The 16,622-nt window shown below is 38.0% G+C and overlaps 1 long non-coding RNA gene across 1 annotated transcript in view; it reads right to left on the bottom strand.

Annotated features, from left to right (window-relative positions):
- The window catches only part of LOC147844617 (uncharacterized), a 341,112-nt gene that overhangs the window by 65,156 nt on the left and 259,334 nt on the right, over positions 1-16,622 (bottom strand). The window contains exon 16 of the long non-coding RNA XR_015942227.1: positions 2,293-2,356. This is a non-coding gene — a long non-coding RNA (uncharacterized LOC147844617). The remainder of the gene's footprint in view (positions 1-2,292; positions 2,357-16,622) is intronic.

Genomic DNA, 16,622 nt, shown 5'->3' with positions numbered 1-16,622 from the left:
GAAAGTCTTTTTTTTTTTTTTTTTACATTTTTTACTATATTTTTTAATGAAAGTTACTTTATTATTATTATTATTATTTACAGTTTTAATGTATTTTCGATCACATATTGCACCTTTGGTGAGCAGAATATGCTTTTAAAACATTACAAAAAACATTACAAATCTGGAACAGATGGTCTGGGGTTCAGTTTGTTTTTATTAAACTATTCAATATGAATAAACTTCACTTTTTTTGGCATTTAAAATTGCAATATTTCACAATTGTCCAATTGTAATTTCTTTTTGACCAAATAAATGCAGCTTTTATGGGCAGCTATTTTCTTCTTTGTCTGGAATCCATTTTGAATATATTATTTTTAAGTCAAATAACAAGAACACAGTGGGTAGCATGATCGCCTCACAGTAAGAAAGTTGCTCGTTTGAGGCTCGATCAGTTGACATTCCTGTTTGGAGTTTGCATGTTCGCCCCGTGTTCGCGTGGGTTTCCACCGTGTCCTTTGTTTTCCCCCACAAGTCTTAAGATGAGGTATAGGTGAATTGTGTAGGCTAAATTGTCTGTAGAGTATGTGTAAGAGTGAGAGTGTATGGGTGTTTCTCAGTGACGGGTTAATAAAGCCGAAAAGAAAATGAACGAATATATAGCCAAGACATTAAAAAGCTTAAACAGGTGGTCACGGTTCAGTTGTGGTGTTATTGTTCTCTAAATCTCAATAAAATCACCTTTTAAATATGTTATATTGTAATTGTATTTCACACTTTTACCGTTTTTATTGTGTTTTGTTCGAATATTGCAGCCTTGGTGAGCAGAATAAGCTTTTTAAAACATTACAAATGGTGGTCTGGGGTTCAGTTTGATATTATAATTCTGAAAAAAAATTAACTATTTGTCATTTAAAATTGCAGTATTTCCTAATTTTAATTGTATTTTTTTTTGACCAAACAAATGCAGCATTTGTGAGCGGAATAAAACATTACAAATCTTGAACAGGTGGTCGGGGTTTCAGTTTATATGTTTTTACTTTCTTAATGAATAAAATGAATAAAAATAATTTTGTCATTTCATGTTGTAATAATGTCTCACAATTTGAATCATTTTGAACTAAAATGAATAAAAATCACTTTATTGTCATCTAAAATTGCAAGATTTCACAATTTTATTCCGTTTTTGATCAAACAATGCAGCCTTTACAAGGAGAACAAGCTTTTCAAAACATGCAAAGTTTTCTTCTTTGTCTGGAGTCTATTATCATTTTATTACTTTTAAGTGTACTAACATGAACACTTAATATATAAATAAATAAAAAATGTAAATATAAAAATAGCTATCAAAACATACGGTATATAAGTATAAATGCTAATCAAATAATACTGGTCCAGTTCACATGAACTGACTGTGCTTTACAATTTTGAATCGCAAAATATTATTTATTTATGCATAGTCCAATTCAAAAGCCGCAAATATGAAATATGAAATACAATAAATAATGGACACAGTGGGTAGCATCATCGCTTCACAGCAAGAAGGTTGCTGGTTCGAGTCCCAGCTAGGTCAGTTGGCATTTCTGTGTGGAGTTTGCATGTTCTCCCTCATGGGTTTACTCTGGGTGCTCCGGTTTCCCCCACAGTCTAAAAACATGCGCTCTATGTGAATTGTGTAAGCTATATTGTCCGTAGTGTACAGTATATGTGTGAATGAGTGTGTATGGATGTTTCCTCGTGTTAGGTTGCAGTTGGAAGGGCATAAAATATGCATAAAACATATGCTAGATAAGTTGACGGTTCATTCCACTGTGGCGACCCCTGATTAATAAAGGGACTACGCAGAAAAGTGAATGAATGAATAAAAGTTTTTAATTCAAGACGTCCTTTCAATCAATCTTTTAACATTTATTTGTGTTTCTGTTCATTTTGTAAATGTTAACTGCATCATGAATCCACAATTACTCTGCAAAAATGTTGAACTCAAACATTTATAAATTGCAAATGATAACACAACTTGCCAACTAGTTAAAGTAGTACACAGTTGCCACTGTTACTTCAAAATTAACCTCATAATGATGACAAGAATTGAAGCTAAAACTACAAATCGTAGACAAGCAATAAACTTTAAGCACTGTTTTCCCCAAAACGACCAACTTTAAAAAAAAAAAGTACATTAAAATAACTGTAACCGGCCATTTGTCTGATTTACAGACTGTCTCCAGTAGCACTGAACGCAGTAAAAACAGCTATAAAGTAAATGTCACGCAAAACTGCTTCTGAAGGACAAACATCAACAACCTATTTACCCACCTGAATGTCCCCCGATGCATCGGCCATACGCAATCCCAGCAGCCACTTCACCTCTGGCCTGAATCTGAGATCGGGAAAAAAAAAAAGAGGACGAGCGTGACTGTCATGAACCTCCGATCTGGGAATGAACACAAGCCTGCAGCAGAAAGTGGCCCAAATTACTTCCCACAAAACAAATCAGCACATGTGATGAGTGCTAATAAAGCCTTTGAAAGTGTTTCACATGACACTCATAACATCATATACTGCAGATGCAAAGATTTTCTTACTATGCGGGGGATGGAAATGCCTGTATTATACTGTTGGAAATCTCATAATGCCAATCTGGTCATGTAAAGCATGTCTTAGCCAATCAAATGGTAACTTTTAGCCTGCATTTCTGTGTACTGCACCAAAACAGCGGTAGCAGTTATGTCCAGCCTGATCTCACGAGAAAACGTAAGTATTTTACTTTTGCCAGTTTAGTGGCTAATTCGTACGAATTCGTACTATTTCGGTCATACGAAATGATACGATTTTAAAAAGGAGGCGTGGCACCTGACCCCACCCCTAACACCAACCGTCATTGGGGGATGAGCAAATCGTACTAAATTGTACGAATTAGATTGTACGAATTCATACGAATTAGCCACTAAATGAAAAAGTTACGAATTGCTGTGAAATTGTGTTGTTATGTCTTATGTCATTTTTCCAAGTATATGTATTTTAATGTGTGAAAAAAAGGAAAATTGTCTTTTTTATGGTGAACTATTCCATTAAGATGGCTTGATTACTATGATGCTAACATTTAAATGGCGGCTTTTAGTCTCCTTACCTGTGTACTACCATCAAGGCAGCATTAGCATTAGCTGTTATGTCTTGTGTTGTGTAATATTGCCAAGTAAATGTGTTTTAATGTACTGTATGAATAAAGGATGAATGTGTCTTTTTATGGTGAACTATTATTTTAAGATGGCTTGATTAAGTAAAACTTTTAAATGGCGGCTTTTAATTTCTTTGCTTGCTCACTGCCATCAAGGCAGCATTAGCATTAGCCGATATGCTAATGTTGTGTAATATTTCCAATTAAATGTATTTTAATGTATGAATAAAGCATAGTGCTAATTTATGGTGAACTTATTTAAGATGGCTTGTTCAAGAATATTAAATGGCGGCTTTTAGCCTTCTTTCCTGTGTACTGCCATTGAGGCAGTGTTAGCATTAGCCGTGATGATTTTTAGGCTAATGATTTCAGGCTGCCTTCAACAGGCTTTGGCAGATTATCCATGCTATACTAATTGCTTAACATTGTTGTCTCTATTTGTGAGCCAAAACATGAAACCTTTTTGTGTGTCCCTTAAAATACAAATGAGCTGCTGTTTTTACATTTGAAAGGCTAAAGTGAGGTAAGTATACCTAAAACTATAATAAATACACATGGGGTATTAAAATTGCTTTAGTAATTTGACGTAATTGTTAGATAATTATTCTCGCTTTAATCATAAATTTGTTTCATTTTGAATAGTTTCACAGGAAACACACCTTCTTCATTCATTGATCTTCCTTCGGCTTAGTCGCTTATTTATCAGGGGTCGCCACAGCAGAATAAACTGCCAACTATTCCAACTTTTTCCACGTTTTATCCAGCAGATGCCCTACCAGCTGCAACCCAATACTGGGAAACACCCAATAAGTTCAAACACACTTATATACTACGGTCAGTTTAGTTCATCCAGTTCTCCTATATTGCATGTCTTTGGACTGTGGGGGATACCGGAGTACCTGGAGGAAAGTCAAACTCAACACAGAAATGCCAAATGGCCCAGCCAGGACGTGAACCAGCAACATTCTTGCTGTGAGGTGACAGTGCTACACATCCTCTTATCTCATGTAATTTTTCCAAGTAATGTTAATTTAATGCAAGAAAACGCCTTTAATGCCTTTTTTATGGTGAACTATTCCTTTAAGATGGCATGATCAGGAAAATGCTCAAGAAAATTACTAATGATTTCAGGTTTGCCTTCAAAAGGCGTTTGGCAGATCATCTCTGCTCTACTAATTGCTCAACTTTGTTGTCTCTTATTTATGTGTGAGCCAAAACAAGGCAATTTCCTGTGTGCGTGTCCCTTTAAATGCAAATGAGCTGCTGTTTTCACTTTTGAAAGGCTAACGTGAGGTAAGTAAACCTAAAACAAGAGTAAATACACATGGGGTATGAAAATTGCTTTTGAGATTTGATATCATTGTTAGATAATTATTCTCGCTTTTATCTTTAATCATAAACCTGCTTCATTTTGAACACGTTCACAGAAAACACATCATCTTATCTTGTGTAATTTAACAAGTAAATGTATTTTAATTGGAAAAAAAAGAAGAATGTGCCTTGACCAGGAAAATGCTCAAGAAAATTAGGCTTATAATTTTGGACTTGCCTTCAAAAGGCTTTAGCAGATCATCTCTGCTGTACTAGTTGCACACCTTTCTTGTCTCTGTTTATGTGTGAGCCAAAACATGGCATTTTCATGTTTGTGTTCCTTTAAATGCAAATGAGCTGCTATTTTCACTTTTGAAAGGCTAATATAAGGTAAGTAGCAAATGCTTGTTGAAAATGCTGGGGCAGGTCTGATGGAGTGGTTTAGGGGGGATTTGGTCAGAGTGGAAGACATACATTTTAACAATATGGTAATTATGTGTTAGTTGATGAGTCTGGAGTCCATGTCAAGTGACTTGCATGCATAATAAACAGACAACCAGAAAACTAAATGCAGAAGACAGAGTAAGAACAAAGGCAATGAGTAATTATTAACAAGATCAAAAATAAATAAATAAATAAAAATAAAATAAAATAATAATAATATTAGTAATAATAATAATAATAATTATAATAGTAATAAAAAAAAAATAAGAATAGTAATGATAATAATGATAATAATAATAATAATAATAATAATAATAATAAATAATAATAATAATAATAATAACAACAACAACAACAACAACAACAACAACAACAACAATAATAATAATAATAATAATAATAATTGTAATAATAATAATAATAATAATAATAATAATATTAATAATAATAATAATAATAATAATAATAATAATAATAATAATAATAATTGTAATAATAATAATAATAATAATAATAATAATAATAATAAACGTTAACAATATGAGGGATTTGGATGTATTAAATTCATGAAATTAAATGCTACATGCACTTAAGCGTAGTGTTTTTGCTGTTGCAGAATACACATTTAAACCTCTCCAAATCAAGATACTGTATTTATGTACTTGATTACCAATTAAAACAGTAAGCCATTTTCTGAAAAAGTTAATTAAGTTAAGTGATTTTTTACCTAAAACAAGAACAAATACATGGTGCATGAAAATTGCTTTTGTAATCTGATATAATTGGTAGATAATTATTCTGCTTCTACCGTAAACTTGATCATTTTGAACCGTTTCACAGAAAACACAACCTCTTATCTATTAAATCTTCCAAGTAATTGTATTTTAATATAAGAAAACAGAAGAATGTGCCTTTTTATGGTGGACTTTTCCTTTAAGATGGTTTGATCAAGAAAATGCGAACATTTAAATATTCATGCATTTACATTTCAAGCGACCAAGGGCAAAGGGATGGACTGAAAAGTGGGCGGGACATGATCAGTTTGTTCATGAATATTAATAAAGGGGATGACATTCAACACAGCTTCTTCTTGGTTTCTATGGTTGATAGTTTTACATGTCTGGCTACAGTATATTTAAATTACATCACTACCAAGCCAATTGATATAATTATTATCAAAAAAAAAAAAAACAGATGCATTCTGCTACCAGAACCGGGTTTCAACTTTTTCCCAGCATGAGTGCCTAGAAAACCAAAGCAGGGGTGCCACGCTGGCCTGGCCCTCTGACATTGATGGGGTGAATGTCGCGGACAAAAGGGATGAGTGGGGGTGGGGTTGGGGGGTGGGGTGGGTGATGTGGTGGTTGCCAACTTAAGTAAAAAAGAGTGGGGGCGGTGTTGGATGCGGAAGTAAGTGAAGACCGGAGGGATGGTCGTGGATGAGTAAAGAACGGGTTGGAGTCGCGAACGTAAGTAAAAGTGAAGACCTCGAGTGGGAGGGGGGTTGGTGGTCGCAGATGTAAATAAAGACCGGAGTTGGGGGGGTTGGTTTGTAGGATGTTGTGGGTTCTTAAAAATATCTCTGAGCCCCTAAAAATATCTCTCTTAGAAAACAGCATCCTTTCCTTTAATCATTTTAAATAAATCTTTTTTTTTTTGGTATGTAATTTAAGCTCTTTTTACATGCCTGGTAATCATGCCTCTACCAATATGCATATTGTTCCACAAAAAATGTTTTACCATTGTACCCTTTTCTAGAGTGAATTAAAACAATAATTTCGGTTTGAAAGTTCACACTGCTGATTTAGTCTAAAAGCTGCCTACAATATGCATTCATTATTAAAATGCAATATGCTTTGGTTATTTAATAATAATAACAATAATAATAAAAACTACTTTCTGGAAAACAGCCCCACAGTCATTGAAAACCAGGCATAATTTAAGCCGCAGTCATCATTTGTCTTTTGGCCGACCGGCAAAAATATTTACCAAATAGACATTTTGGCAGACCTGGACTTTTACCACATTACTCTTTCCTACATACATTTTAAAGCAGATTTTTTTTTTTTTGGTTTGCAATTTGTGCTTCACTTATTATGTGGTTTTTAAAGCAGATTTCCTACATGCCTGGCTATTTCTTTCCACTGCACCACTAACGAGCAACATATTTTGATTATTCCCCAAAAGTAGATGAAACATTCTCCCACAGCTGGGCTTCTGGAAAACAGTCCTCGCTTCTACAGTCATTTAAAATAAAGGTCTTGGATCATAATTTGCACTTATTTGGTTTCTAAAGCTGTCTCTTTTGAAAAGCCTGGCTACACTGCAGCATTTACATTGGAATTAAGGATTTATAGCAATATATATATTCACATAAACTCTAAAAAGTAACATAGCCATTTTTAAAAAAATGTCTGATGGTAAATTAAACTAAACATTTACTATTTTAGGTCCGTTAGGATTACCTAAATGATTTACATTTGCTAAATGCCAGAATAATGAGAGAATTTTTATTTTTTTTTTGAGAATTTCCAGACAGTCTTGGTATTTTTTTTAGCTTTGCTTTTAAACTGTATAACTTTGTTCAAATGTTTTGGGCATCTTTCCACAAGCTTCTCACAATAGTTTGAAGGAATTGTGGCCCATTCCTCTAGACAGAATTGGTGTAACTGAGTCAGATTTGTTGGCTGTCTTGCTCGCACAAGCTTTTTCAACTCTGCCCACAAATTTTCTATAGGATTTAGATCAGGGCTTTGTGATGGCCACTCCAAAACATTCACTCTGCTATCCTTAAAGCACATTTAAACTAATTTGGCAGTATGCTTAGGGTCATGGTCTGTTTGGTAGACCCCTTTGTGGCCAAGTTTTAATTTCCTGACTGACGTCTTGAGATGTTGTTTCAGTATTTCTACATAATGTTCTTTCTTCATGATGCCATCTATGCTGTGAAGTGGACCAGTCCCTCCTGCAGCAAAACAGCCCCACAACATGATGCTGCCGTCCCCATACTTCACAGTTGGGATGGTATTCCTAGGCTTGTAAGCCTTCCCCTTGGTCCTTCAAATGTAACACTGGTCATTATGGCCAAACAGTTCAATCTTAGTACCATCAGACCACAGGACATGTCTCAATGTTCCCACAGTGTAATTTAGCAGAATTGTAATCTGGCTTTTGTTGTTAATTCTGGCTTGCTGATTTCCACATGTTGTCACACAAGGAAGCAGTGCGTTTGAGGTTTTCCTTAAATACTATTCTACAGCTCTGCCTCAAATGTTGTTAATTAGCCAATCAGCAACTTCCAAAACCTTGAGACCAGCATCAGACAATCTTATTGTATGTAAACTTGACTTTTAAAAAAAGTTATAACAATTTCTCAAAAAATATCTCTCTCATTATTCTGCTATTAAGCATAACAGAAACAAATTTGATAATCCTAACTTACCTATAAAGAGAAAATGTTTAGTCACATTAACATCTGACTTTTTTAAAATGGTTATGTGCCTTTTTATATAGCGTATGTACACTTCTGGTTTCAACTGTATATGTGTAGTTAAATGACCACTCTGATATATTAATTCTCTATAGGTTTAAAACAGCTCATGTCCAGCGTTGTATTCATATTTATGATTATGCTTATTTATGTACCATCAAGACTCAACATTTCATTCCACCGTATGTCCACACAAGCCGTGGAAATGACAATAAAGCATGACTTGACTTGAACTTGTTATGATCGTCTACTAAAAAGAAGATTAAACATCTCTCCAGAATTGTTTTTATTTTTTATCCTTTACTCTTACCTACAGTCATTCATATCAAAGTCTGAAGCTGGTAATTCACTCGGCACTTATCATTTGTGGGATCACATCACTTTAAACTTCTGAAAGCACGAGTAAACATTGGGATAGCAATGTTATTAGCCCATTTATTTGAGCAAAGAGGCACAATTCCAATCCCCCCGTCATCTACCCTTGAGATATCATGTCTCCCGGTTGTTTATGAGCGCACCCAATCTCCGGCAAAGTGGCAATGTGAGAGATTCGTGCAGACGGCAATGAACTGTGTGCTTTTGCTGCGATGAGAAGAGAGAAGGATGCAATCTCTGGAATGATGGCTGCTGCCCAATATGCTTCACTTCGGGTAAATTTACAGCCTCGGTGTCTCCGCGAAAACGCCTCGGAAAGAGAGCCACAATTTCTACTCCTCTCTGCTCAATTCTTCCCCTCCCTCCGTCCCTGTTCCCCCGCTCCGAGACGTCCTTGGACTTTTATATTTCTCCCGAGATGTTTTTTAAATATACCGCTGTCAATGTTGGTCTGCCAATAATACCATTTTTACCTGTTCATCTATCAGCGGTGACATTGCGAGTGGAGGATCTGCATTTTGAGGGGTGAGGGACTGGTTTGTAGACGGCGGGCATGTCAGGATTTATCAAGATGAATCAAAGGTGTTTTGACTCTAAGTGCTCTACTGGGGCGTCTCTATAAGGACAAGATCACAAGATCTTTCTACAAGCAGGACCAAAAATAGACAGAAACAAGTGTGGGAGTGTTAGTATCGGGACTGAGGATGGTCGCAGAACATGATACTTTCATGATAGCATCATCATTTCATTAATGTAATGTATCGCAGCTGAAATGATAACAAATATATACTTTTACTGAATAAATCAAGGGCGTCACAGTGGCTCAGTGGTTAGCACTGTTGCCTCACAGCAAGAATGTCGCTGGTTCGAGTCCCGGCTGGGTCAGTTGGCATTATTGTGTGGAGTTTGCATGTTCTCCCTGTGTTGGTGTGGGTTTCCCAGTACTGGGTTGCTGCTGGACGGGCATGCTCCACATAAAACATATGCTGGATAAGTTGGCAGTTCATTGCACTGTGGCAACCCCTGATAAATGAAGGGATTAAGCTGAAGAAAAATCAATGAATGAATAAATTAAATCATTTGAGTTATTAAAATAAAACGGCATAATAATAACACTATAAATGTCCATAATTATACAAACAATAATCTACTAAATTACAAAAATAATAAACAAACAAACAGAAATAAATAAATAAACAAATGAAATAATGAATAAATAAATAAGTAAATGTACTTTTGCTTAAGAAAACTAATAAATTGAAAATACAGAAGTAAAACAAAATATTATTGTAATATTACGTACAAAAAAATTGATATATCATACTGAACTAAGCTAAACTAAAATAAATAAAATAAAGTAAAATAGTAAATTAAAAATAATTAAATGAAATGAAAAACTAAATAAAAAATAAAATAAAAAATAATCAAATAAAAATAAATAAAATAAACAAAAAAACAACAAAAAATATAATAAAATAAAAACAAATAATAAAATAAAATAAGATTCAATACAAATTAAAAAAAAAATTCTGTGAATTTTACCTCCAAAAATTATATTTATATTCATTAAAAAATCCTTTAAAAATATTTAAAATCCCAGTTAAACATGTACTCAAGTACAGCATATATTATATAATAGATAAACTATATATAAACTACACTGTATAATAATAATAAATATATAGACAACTTCATAGCACTTTATTTTAAGGTGTTCATTATCCATGGTTAATTTCATTACCTATGTATTTACCATTACTTCTGCATAATTTCATGCTAATAAAAACCTAACCCGCATTCTAACCCTAACTATACAGTACATGTATTTAATTCATATTATTCAGTAATTAAATTAATAGTTGCACTGTAAAAAGACATCAAGAAATTCAATTTATGTGTAGTTTATAAATAAATATATCAAATTATCTCGGAACAAACAAAGCAAAAGGACCATTTTGCCTGTATTGCTGCCAGAAACTGAACATCCAGTAGAGAGCATTTCCTCCCTGCAAACCTCCAGCATGCTCACCTAAATGTATGCATACATTGACACATTAGACAACACTAAAACATTTGCCATCAATGCTTCATGGCAAAAGCAACAGAAGAGGCAGTTGCTTACATTGTGAAAATGACTCGTGCTGTTTAATCACAGAGCGCTAGCAGGCCTCATTTATCAACGCGTTTGCATTGTGCTGTGCCAGTTCAGATATGTGTGCCACTGCAGAAACTGCCGGTCTCTGGAGATGCCATCTCACGGGACGGCACATGTACGCTTTTTTTTCTGGCCAATGAGCAATGTCGACCTTTCACAAAATGCACAATAAAACTTCTAAATGGCATTCAAGGCTTCTGAACCCAGAACGAATGGCCGGAAATCATCACATTTTTGTCCTTTAACACTTACCAATGTTTTTGCGAGGAGATTAAGAAAGTGGCCCCCGGAGGGCCCCTGTTTCGAGTGAATGATGACAAAAGAAGTCTTTTCAGAGAGGGCTGGCCAAGTAATAACCTTATAAATGTCCGTTACATTACAGGTGTAACGCCGGGGAGTGACACCAACAACAGAAGGTAGGATCCAATATGCAGGTTTTAATCACAGTCAGGCAAGCAATGGTCAATACAGGTAAGAACAGGTATGTGAGGGCAAATCCAGAGTCGTAATCGAGGTACAGGCAAAAGGTCGAAAGGCTGGCGGCTAAAACGGATAACTAGGATAAACAGGGCTAAGAACAAAACACAGGAGGACAAGACCGGGATAACGCGTTGTAATGTCACTATACAGTAAACAAGACTCGGAAATGTGAATGAGTGTGTGTGCTGCTTAAATACTGTGTGTAATCAGTCTCTGTAACAGGTTTCAGCTGGTGATGTAATCAGGAAGATGAGTGACCAGGTGTGCGTGATTGGGAGAAGTGCATGTATGAAAATGTAGTCCTGGGGAATGCGGAAGTGAAGTGAATGATGATAGAGGAAACCAGCGATCTCCAGTGAATGATCGCTGGTTATCGTAACATAGCCCCCCCTCTAAAGAGCGGCTTCCAGACGCTCCAAATACAGTTCAGGCGGGAGGTGGAGCGGAGGCGGAACAGGGGGAGGGATGGAGGGCCAGGACCATGCAGCGGGGGCAGGACTGGAGCGTGGAGCTGCGGAGGGCCTGGAGCGTGGAGCTGCGGAGGGCCTGGAGCGTGGAGCTGCGGAGGGCCTGGAGCGTGGAGCTGCGGAGGGCCTGGAGCGTGGAGCTGCGGAGGGCCTGGAGCGTGGAGCTGCGGAGGGCCTGGAGCGTGGAGCTGCGGAGGGCCTGGAGCGTGGAGCTGCGGAGGGCCTGGAGCATGGAGCTGCGGAGGGCCTGGAGCGTGGAACTGCAGTGGCCCTGGATCATGAGACTGCGACCATTGAGGAAGCTTAGGTGGCAGCGGCCATTCAGGAAGTTCAGCAGGAGGCGGCCATTCAGAAAGCTCAGGCGGCGGCGGCCATTCAGGAAGCTCAGGCGGCGGCGGCCATTCAGGAAGCTCAGGCGGCGGCGGCCATTCAGGAAGCTCAGGCGGCGGCGGCCATTCAGGAAGCTCAGGCGGCGGCGGCCATTCAGGAAGCTCAGGCGGCGGCGGCCATTCAGGAAGCTCAGGCGGCGGCGGCCATTCAGGAAGCTCAGGCGGCGGCGGCCATTCAGGAAGCTCAGGCGGCGGCGGCCATTCAGGAAGCTCAGGCGGCGGCGGCCATTCAGGAAGCTCAGGCGGCGGCGGCCATTCAGGAAGCTCAGGAGGCGGCGGCCATTCAGGAGGTTCAGGTGGCAGCAGCTCTGGAGGGTCTGGCAGCACTGGAGGGTCTGGCAGCACTGGAGGGTCTGGCAGCACTGGAGGGTCTGGCAGCACTGGAGGGTCTGGCAGCTCTGGAGGGTCTGGCAGCTCTGGAGGGTCTGGCAGCTCTGGAGGGTCTGGCAGCTCTGGAGGGTCTGGCAGCTCTGGAGGGTCTGGCAGCTCTGGAGGGTCTGGCAGCTCTGGAGGTGGCGGTGGCAGCTCTGGAGGTGGCGGTGGCAGCTCTGGCAGTAACAGCTCTGGTGGTGGCAGCTCTGGTGGTGGCAGCTCTGGTGGTGGCAGCTCTGGCAGTAACAGCTCTGGTGGTGGCATCAGCTCTTGTAACTCAGGTGGTGGTGGCCATTCTGGTGGCTCAGGTGATGGTTTTTCAGGAACTGAAACAGGAACTATGGCAGGAACGGACAAGGAACAGGAAACCATCTTGTGAGCAGGTGGCAGATTGGCGCTTACCACATTGTGAGCTGGAGGGCTGGTTGTGACCACATTGGGAGCTGGAGGACTGGAGTCGGCCATCTTGTGAGCTGGAGGACTGGAGTCGGCCATCTTGTGAGCTGGAGGACTGGAGTCGGCCATTTTGTGAGCTGGAGGACTGGAGTCGGCCATCTTGTGTGCTGGAGGACTGGAGTCGGCCATCTTGTGAGCTGGAGGACTGGAGTCGGCCATCTTGTGAGCTGGAGCAGCCATCTTGCAAGCTGGAGGACTGGAGGTGGCCATCTTGCAAGCTGGAGGACTAGAGGCGGCCATCTTGTGAGCTGGAGCAGCCATCTTGTAAGCTGGAGGACTAGATGCGGCCATTTTCTGAGCTGGGTGTGTGGTGGTGGAATGAGCAGCAAGCCCCTTTGCCATCGGGTCTTGCTGTCCTATGCCCCCCCCCAAAAAATATTTAGGGGTGTCCTCCACCTCTCCTACAGTGAAGGGGGACCCACTCATTTGAAGTGCAAGATCAATATAACCTTCTAGAGTCCCGTGGGGGTCATGCAAAGGCATTGTGGAATATAGGGGCTCAGAAAGTCCTCCACGAAAGAAAATCATTAGGCATAAGTCATCCAAAGATGTTAAATGGGCTACCTGGATGAAGTCCTCCACGTATTCCTCTATAGACCGGGCTTCCTGACGCAGACACATGATCTTGATACCCGCTGAATCCATTGTGTGGCCGAGTCTTCTGTAACGCCGGGGAGTGACACCAACAACAGAAGGTAGGATCCAATATGCAGGTTTTAATCACAGTCAGGCAAGCAATGGTCAATACAGGTAAGAACAGGTATGTGAGGGCAAATCCAGAGTCGTAATCGAGGTACAGGCAAAAGGTCGAAAGGCTGGCGGCTAAAACGGATAACTAGGATAAACAGGGCTAAGAACAAAACACAGGAGGACAAGACCGGGATAACGCGTTGTAATGTCACTATACAGTAAACAAGACTCGGAAATGTGAATGAGTGTGTGTGCTGCTTAAATACTGTGTGTAATCAGTCTCTGTAACAGGTTTCAGCTGGTGATGTAATCAGGAAGATGAGTGACCAGGTGTGCGTGATTGGGAGAAGTGCATGTATGAAAATGTAGTCCTGGGGAATGCGGAAGTGAAGTGAATGATGATAGAGGAAACCAGCGATCTCCAGTGAATGATCGCTGGTTATCGTAACAACAGGCAATAATTTATTGAATAAAAAATTAAAAATTAAACAAACAATATATAAATAAGTAAAATAATAATAATAATAATAATAATAATAATAATACAAACAATAATAATAATAATAATAATAATAATAATAATAATAATAATAATAATAAAACAAATAATAATAATAATAATAATAATACTAATACAAATAATAATAATAATAATAATAATAATAATAATAATAAATGAATGAGCGAATGAACGAACAAACCTCCAGGTGGATGCTGCACACTGGTGGTGGAGTGGAGAGAACAAATGATATGAAAAACAACCAAAAAAAAACAAACAAACAAACCAATGAACAACCAACGCACAAACCACCGAACCAACCAACCAACCAACAAATGAAGGAACTAACGAACAAACGAACCAACAAACCTTCAAATGAACCAACAATCGAACAAACAAACCAACCAACAAATGAACAAATTAACGTACCAACCAACCAATCAACCAACAAATAAATGAATGAACCAACGAACAAATGAACCAACGAACAAACGAACCAACGAACAAACAAACCAACGAATGAACCAACCAAGGAATAAACCAACAAACGAACCAACAACTGAACTATTGAACAAATAAATAAATATGTTTGGCTAAAGAAAGATAAGAAAATAAGTAAACAGTAGTAAGTGATAATATTATTGCAATATCTTACGAACAAAACCATGGTATATTATACTGAAATAAAAAAATAAACTAATAAATAAATAGAAAATAATAAAAAAAATAATAATAAAATAAAACTGTTAATTTAAGCTCCAAAATATGGCACCATATTTTGTCCTTTAACACTTTACAATGTTTTTGCACGGAGGTCAAGAAAGAGGCCTCCAGAGGGCCACTGTTTCAAGTGAATCATGACAAGAGAAGCCTTTTCAGAGAGCGCCGCTTTCAAAGTCATCGTATCTATGTTTCATAAACCTGCGTTACGTGACAGTTTTATTTTTTTTCCTCTAGGATTGTTTTGCAGCAGTCATCAGAGGATGCCTACAAGAAGAAAACCACCGAGAGACTCAAGGCCAAACACATACAGTTCAGTTCAAAAGGACACGCCGTTCAATTAGGATCTTGGCGGAATATTCAGGAAAACCATTTTGCTTTTCACTAGAGGTTAACGTAGTGACTTGTTTTTTTCCATTATTGATGCGCCCCATATGCCGCATGTTTTATATATCGCCATGTGTGTTATAAAAGTTATATTTACATGAAGGAAACTGTTTGATTGTTAAATGGGCTGCATGTAAAAGATTTTTAAGTAAAAATCACTTTTTTAACTATTAAAAATGAGTGAATAGCTGAAAGCTTTAAAACCTCCCCTGACTAAAACCTGATTTTTAATGTTTTTATTAAGTGGAAAAATCACCATGATCTTTTGTTTTTCTTGTGCATTTTTTTTGTAATTTGTAAAAATATCCATAAATTAGCATTTTGTGTGTGTGTGTGTGTGTGTGTGTGTGTGTGTGTGTGTGTGTGTGTGTTTTGTGATTCATGTTTTTAATTAAAAATTTCCAGTTTATTTATGGTTTTAAATTGCATTATAGGATTTTGATCTGTATTTCAACCACTTTTAACCTTGAAAATGTGGAAAAGGTGACTTTTATGAACATTTTAATAGTTTGAAATTATGTATTGTCTGGGTTGGTGTTGTATATTACAGTACATCCAGAAGGTAATCATAGCGCTTCACTTTTTCCAAATTGTTTTAATGTTCCAGCCTTATTCCAAAATTGATTAAATTCATTTATTTCCTCAACATTCTACACGCAATACCCCATAATGACAATGTAAAAAAAGATGTTTTAAAGAAATTTCAAATTTATTAAAAATAAAAACCTGAAAAATCACATGTACATAAGTATATAATATAACATAATATTAAAGTATTCATATGACATAACACTTTGTTAATGCGCTTGCCAGCAATTGCAGCCTCGAGTCTTTTTGAATATGATGCCACAAGCTTGGCACTCCTGTCTTTGGTAATGTTTGCCTATTGCTCTTTGCAGTACCTCTGAAGCTCAATCAGGATGGATGGAAAGCGACGGTGTACAGCCATTTTCAGATCTCTCCAGAGATGTTCAATAGGATTTAGATCTGGGCTCTGGCTGGGCCAATCAAGGACATTAACTGAGTTGTTGTGAAGCCACTCCATTGATATGTTGGCAGTGTGCTTTGGTTCATTGTCCTGTTGTAATCAAGAGCACTCTGAAGCAGGTTTTTATTCAGGATGTCTCTGTACATTGCTACATTTATCTTTCCCTCAATCCTGACTAGTCTTCCAGTTCCTGCTGCTGAAAAACAACCCCACAGCATGATGCTGCCACCATCATGCTTCCCTGT

The sequence above is a fragment of the Danio rerio genome, chromosome 4 (genome assembly GCF_052040795.2).
Source record: "Danio rerio strain M-AB ecotype USA chromosome 4, GRCz13ab, whole genome shotgun sequence".
Lineage (NCBI taxonomy): Eukaryota > Metazoa > Chordata > Actinopteri > Cypriniformes > Danionidae > Danio > Danio rerio.
This window is presented reverse-complemented; position numbering and strand designations above follow the sequence as displayed.